Here is a 7,316-nt window from a genome sequence, read left to right as displayed (position 1 = left end):
TAGGCTATATATGTATCTAAACAATGTATTTGTCAATGCATCAATTTATCTACTCTATTATGTATGTATCTATATGTGTATTATATATGTATCTATCTTGGTGTTTGGGGGCTCGTATGTCTACGTGTATGCACAAGTGTGTGTGTGCACACACACACACACACTGATATTATATCATGGCATTTTATTCCTAAATCTTCCAGCATGCATCCCCAAAAAACAAGAAACTTGTCTTACATAATCACAATATTATATCCGCATCTAAGAAAATTTACTGTAACTCCTTAATCTAAGAAAATAGACATTCATTCCCTAATTGCATATGTATTTTTGTCATAGCAGCAAGCAGAGTGAAATGCCATTTTTCATATTTTGCTTTCCATTTATATGTGCTTCATTTATACATGCTCCAGGGGCATGTTTGCTTCGTTCTTTGGGCAGTGAGTTCTAAATCTTCTCAATTCTGTCCCTTCAAATAAGGTCTAGGCCCTTCCTGAGAAGTCTCAGGATGTGGAGAAACGGAGGAATATGGGGGAAAGGAGGTGAAGAATGGGATATTCGAAAGGAGGATAGGCTTATCCTTCCAAGTTCTTTCCCTTTTGAAAAGCAGGGAATGGATAATGATGGTGCAATGCTGGTGGAGGTGGGGGGGTGTTGTTTACTTCTATCTGGGATAGGTACTGATCCAGAAGATGTCATTCAAGAGGCCTCTTCATTATCAAATACCGTGCTGTGCTGAGCTGTGCTGTTCTGAGCTGTGCTGTTAAATAAGTAGCCACCAACCACATGTGGCTATTTAAATGTAATTCACATTAAAAAGAAGAAGAAGAAGAAGAAGAAGAAGAAGAAGAAGAAGAAGAAGAAGAAGAAGAAGAAGAAGAAGAAGAAGAAGAAAAACAATGCAGTTCTTCACTCACACTAGCCACTTTCCAAATGCCCAATAGTTACATGTGGCTTGTAAAGACTATAGAGCATTTCAGTCATTGCAGAAAGTTCTATGGGACTGCACAGCTCTAGAATGAAATTTTGAGGGTAATAGAGCACATCCTGCCCCTGTCTTGCCTTCTCTACTTTCCAGCTGGAGGTCCTGCTAGGCAGAACAGAAAGAGATGAGGTTGACAATCTGCACAGTGCAGTCTGAGAACAAGCATTCATTCACTTCAACGACAGGACCGACATCGGTCACTGAAGGAGCTGTCTCAACTGAGGCCTCATGGTTGTGATGGTAGTGGCAGCCCATCTTGAGTCACTGCTGTGAAGATGCTGGCTTCAGAGGGGGAAGCACGGCTGGGGTTGTGCACTCTGCAGGGACAGCGGGAACCCGGAACAGGCAGGAGCCATGCCCCCAACAAAGTTGGCAGGGTGGGAGCCCAGTGCTCCTGGACACAGCTGCAGCTGCCTAGCCATAGATCCAAACCCAGGCATCCCTGCATTCTCAGGGGCCCAGGAAGCCCCTGCCCCACAGGCTCAGAAGTGCCTGTTCCTACTCCCTGTCTTCTCCTTGCCCCCAGAGCCCACTCGGGTGTGGAGTAAAGTTGTGGCTGCACCTGGGTGCTGTCACGACCTGGCTGGGTGTGTGCATGCTCTGGGTGGTACAGAGACACACCAGCCCCCCTACCACCTTGGCCCCCTCCAGACTTTGGGTGCCAACAAGTGCAGGAGAAAGGCCAGAGGGAGGGGACCGAGGGCATCTTGGTGTGGGCCTGCAGGCACCCCTTAGGACAAACAGCCTGGGTGCCATGGATAGCATGTTGATAGTGGGAGGCAGGCAGTTTCCTAGATGGAAAGGGGCAAGTCCCCAGTGAAACCCCAGTTTTAAGCCAGGAATGGCCTGAAGCCTGGGGGCCAGGCTGCCAGTTCTGGGTGAAGTAGGAGGCCCAGAGTGAGGACTTCACTGATGACCCTTTGGCCAATCGGATGGTGCTTTTTCCAGACCTACCCATGGCCACCTATGGACCAGTCAGCACACACTCCTCTCTTCTGAGCCCATAAAAACCCCAAGACTCAGCCAGAGTCACACAGACATCGGGACTACCAGCTATGGGAAGGAGCTACCCATTTCAGGTGTCCTCAACTATTTGGAATGACCTGCCAGCAGAAAGGAGCTACCTACTTCCTGTTCTGGAAAGGAGCTGTTCTGTTGCTCAGTGAAGCTCCTCTCTACCTTGCTTACCCTCCAGTTGTCCACATACCTCATTCTTCCTGGACATGGGACAAAAACTCCAGATCCACCAAATGGTGGGACTGAAAGAGCTGTAACACAAACAGAACTGAAACACTCACACACACACTCTCACCATGTTGTGGGTGATGAGAAAGAGAGAAGAGCTGTGGCCCTTCAGGGACCCCAGACCTAGGGGCTCCCCAGGCCAGGGCTGTGATACCCTCTTTGGGGCCCTGCAGTTCCTGGCATCTCCAAGCTTCCAGGCACCACTGCATTCTCCAGCACCTGCAGTGGATGCTGCTTGTGGTCCTGCTGAAGCCTTGCACAGAGCCGGCATCTGTACCAGCACCTGGAGCTGCCTGCCCCCCACAGCCAGGATGTCTGACTGTGCACAGTGGCTACACCCCCCACTTGTTCACATAACCCTCACTGCTCCACTCCTGGCTCACTCTGGGCAGGTGTGGGATCCAGGACAGTAGTACAAGCTGAGTGCAGCCTGCCACGCCGAGTTTGTGGAATGAGCCCAGCAGCCTGAGCAAAACTCAGGCAAAGGCACCACCAACCACAGAGGTTTCCAGCCAGAAAAGCAACACCTGAAGTATCCTGTGACAGTTGGCCATGTGGGGAACAGGGCATAAGATTGTGTGTGTGTGTGTGTGTGTGTGTGTGTGTGTGCCCATGCATCTGAATGTGTACAGTATTCCCCCCTTTATCCATGGTTTTGCTTTTTGGGTTTCAGTTACTTGTGATTAACTGCAGTCTGAAGATATTAAATAGAAAATTCCAGAAATAAGCAACCCATTGATTTTAAGTTGCATGTCATTCTGAGTAGCTTGAGAAGTCTTGTATCTCCATGTTGTCTGTGCTACCTGCTCACTAGTCAGTGGCAGTCTTGATTATCAGATAATTGTCTTGGCATTGCAGTGCTTGTGTTCATGTAACCCTTATTTTACTTAATAATGGCCCCAAAGTGCAAGAGTAGTGATAGTGGCATTTGTGATAATCATTCTATTTTATTATTAGTTATTGTTTACTTCTTACTGTGCCTAATTTACAAATTAAACTTTAGGTGTGTATGTATAGGAAGAAAGAGTGTATGTATGATATGGTACTACCTGTGGTTTCAGGTATATGCTGGAAGTCTTAGAACACATCCCCTGCAGGTAGCTGGGGGGATTAGAATGCTGAGGGAGAGATTCGGCATTAAATGACCTCCAAGGTCCTATCGCTCTGAAGAGTGTATCCCACTGCACATATGTGGATATGAAATTTCAAGGTTAATAGAGCACTATCTTTTTTTTTTTTTTTTTTTTGAAACAGGTTATTTCTCTGTTGCCCAGGCTGGAGTGCAGTGGTACAACCTCAGTTCACTGCAGCCTCAACCTCCGGGCTCAAGCAATCCTTCTGTCTCAGCCTCCCAAGTAGCTGGGAGTATAGGAGCACACCACCATGCCCGGCTAATTGTTTTGTTTTTCGTAGAGACAAAGTCTCCCTGTGTTGCCGAGGCTGGTCTTTAACTCCTGGGCTCTAGTGATCCTCCTGCCTTGGCCTCCCAAGGATTAAAGGCGTGAGCCACTGCATCCAGCAAGTGGCCTATTCTTAATGCTTTCTAGGAAAGGAAATGCCCTGAACTCCAGTGTTCTACTTTTCACTTACCTCACCTATTACTGGACTGAAATTTAAAAAAAATTCTTTTATATCTCTTGAGGGGTGATATAATTACAAAAGATAAAATCATTTTCCTCTATCCAAACTGAATCTCTCTCATGTTCCAGTTTCAGCCTTCTGTTGTCAACAGATTTAAAAATCATTCATTCATTATGGTATGGGGCAAATTTTCCAAAGTGGGGAATAGGCAGCACTGTTGGTATTTAAGAACACTTCAGGAGGCGTGTGTATGTTGATTCAAATAATATTGAGTCAGAAGTGAGAAAATTATTCCCTTTTCAACCCCCTTTCAATTCTGATTGTATCAAGGAGAAAGTTTCACTTTGGTCCTAGTCTTTGGTGTCACTTTAACAGTTGTTGGCCGGGCGTGGTGGCTCATACCTGTAATCCCAACACTTTGGGAGGCGAGGTGGGCTGATCACTTGAGGTCAGGAATTTGAGACCAGCTTGGCCAACATGGTGAAACCCCATCTCTACTAAAAATACAAAAATTAGCTGGGCATGGTGGCAGGAGCCTGTGGTCCCAGCTACGTGGGAGGCTGAGGCAGAAGAATTGCTTGAACCTGGGAGGCGAAGGTTGTAGTGAGCCCAGATCGTGCCACAGCACTCCAGCCTGGGTGGAGTCAAAAAAAATAAAAATAAAAAAGTTCTTCATCTCTTTTATTAGTAAAGGGTAAAGGGAAAAGGAACCTCAGGCTCTGAGCCTTGGGCAGGGAAGAAAAGTTTAACTAGGATTTGGTATCATCACTTTATTTTCATTACACAAGTGCACCTCATTTTAGTGCACTTTGACTTTGCTTTAGTGCATTTCACAGATACTGCTTTTTTATTTTTATATTTTATTAAACAAATTGAAGGTTTGAGGCAAGTCTGTTGGTACCACTTTCCTAAGAGCATGTGCTCACTTTGTGTCTCCATGTCACATTTTGGTAATTTGGTAATTCTTGCAGTATTTCAAACTTTTTCATTGTTATCTGTTATGGTAATCTGTGATTAATGATCTTCGATGTTACTATTGTAATTGTTTTGGGGCGCCACAACTCACATCCATATAAAATGGTGAACTTGGCTGGGCTTGGTGGTTCACGCCTGTAACCTAGTACTTTGGGAGGCTGAGGCAGGTGGATCACCTGAGGTCAGGAGTTTGAGACCAACCTGGCCAACATGGTGAAACCCCATCTCTACTAAAAATACAAAAATTAGCTGGGTGTGTCGGCACATGCCTATAATCCCAGCTACTTGGGAGGCTGAGGCAGGAGAATCCCTTGAACCCAGGAGGTGGAGGTTGCAGTGAGCTGAGATTGCACCACTATACTCCAGTCTGGGTGACAGAGCGAGACTTTGCCTAAAATAATAAAATAAAATAAAATAAAATAAAATAAAATAAAATAAAATAAAATGGTGAGCTTAACTGATAAATGTGATGTGTGTTCTGACTGCTCCAGGGACTGGTCCTTCCCACTTCTCCCTCCCTCTCCTCGGGCCTTCCTAATCCCTAAGACAACAATATTGAAATTAGGCCAATGAATAACCCCACAATTCCCTCTTAGTGTTCAAGAAAGGACAGCCACACATCTCTCCCTTTAAAGCAAAATCTACAAATGATGAAGCTTAGTGAGGAAGACCTGCTGAGAGCTAAGATAGGTGGAAAGCGAGGCCTCCTTTGCCAAACAGTTATTAGCAAATTGTGAATGCAAAAGAAAAGTTCTTGAAGGAAATTAAAAGGGCTACTCCAGTGAACACACAAATGATAAGAAAGTGAAATAGCGTTATTGCTGACAGGAGAAAGTTTTAGTGGCCTGGATAGATCAAACCAACCACAACACTCTCTTAAGCCAAAGCCTAATCCAGAGCAAGGCCCTAAACTCTCTTCAATTCTATGAAGCTGAGAGAAGTGAGGAAGCTGCAGAAGAAAAGTTTGAAGCTAACAGAGGTTGGCTCATGAGGCTTAAGGGAAGAAGCCATCTCCATAACATAAAAGTGCAAAGTGAAGCAGCCAATGTTGATATATTATAGAAGCTGCAGCAAGAGCCAGAAGATCCAGCTAAGATCACTGATGAAGGTGGCCATACGAAACAACAGATTTCAATATAGATAAAACAGGCTTCTATTAGAGGATGCCATCTGAACTTTTACAACTACACAGAAGTCAATGCTTGTTTCAAAGTTTCAACAGACAGCTGTTGACTCTCTTGTGAGGGGCCACTGCAGCTGGTGACTTTAAGTGGAAGCCAGGGCTCATTTATCATTCTGAACATCCTAGGGCCCTGCAGAATAATGCTAAATCTACTCTGCCTGTGCTCTGTAAATGGAACAGCAAAGCTTGGCTGACAGCACATCTGTTCACAGTGTGGTTTACGGAATATTTTAAGCCAGCTATTGAGATCTACTGCTCAGAAAAAAATATTTATTTTAAAATATTACTGCTCATTGACAATGCCTTAATTGAGAGGTCACCCAAGAGCTCTGATGGCAATATATAAGGAGACTAATGTTGTTTTCACGCCTGCTGTCCTAACATCCATCCTGCAGCCTGCAGATCAAGGAGTAATTTTGACTTTCAAGTCTTATTATTTAAGAAATACATTTTATACAGTTATACCTGCCTTATATTAGTGATTCCTCTGATGGATCCAAGCAAAGTAAATTGAAAACCTTCTGAAATGGATTCATCACTCTAGATGCCCATTAAGAACATTCATGATTCATGGGAGAAGGTCAAAATGTTAATAGTAACAGGATTTTGGAAGAAGTTTATTCCAACCCTTATGGATGACTTTGAAGAATTCAGCACTTCATTGGAGGAAATCACTGGAGATGTGGTGAAACAGCAAGAGAACTAGAATTAGAAGTGGAGCCTGAAGATGAGACTGAATTGCTATAATCTTGTGATAAAACTTGAACTGGTAAGGAGTTGTTTCTTATGGATGAACAAAGAAAGTGTTTTTTTGCTTTTTGTTTTTTGTTTTTTGAGGCAGAGTCTTGCTCTGTCATCCAGGCTGGAGTGCAGTGGTGCTATCCCGGCTCACTGCAAGCTCCGTCTCCTGGGTTCACACTATTCTCCTGCCTCAGCCTCCTGGGTAGCTGGGACTACAGGCGCCCGCCACCATGCCTGGCTAACTTTTTGTATTTTTTGTAGACACAGGGTTTCACCGTGTTCGCCAGGATGGTCTGGATCTCCTGACCTCGTGATCCACCCACCTCGGACTCCCAAAGTGTGAGGATTACAGGTGTGAGCCACCACGCCTGGCCAGAAAGTGGTTTCTTGAGATGGAATCTACTCCTGGTGAAGATGCTGTGAACATTGCTGAAACGACAATGGAAGATTTAGAACATTACATAAACTTAATTGACAAAACAGCAACAAGGTTTGAGAGGATTTATTCCGATTTTTAAAGAAGTTCTGCTGTGGGCCAAATGCTATCAAACAGCATCACATGCTACAGAGAAATCTTCCGTGAAAGAAAGAATCAATCAATGCAGC

This window comes from Macaca fascicularis, chromosome 3 (assembly GCF_037993035.2).
Source record: "Macaca fascicularis isolate 582-1 chromosome 3, T2T-MFA8v1.1".
Taxonomy (NCBI): Eukaryota; Metazoa; Chordata; class Mammalia; order Primates; family Cercopithecidae; genus Macaca; species Macaca fascicularis.
Note: the sequence above shows the minus strand (reverse complement) of the source record.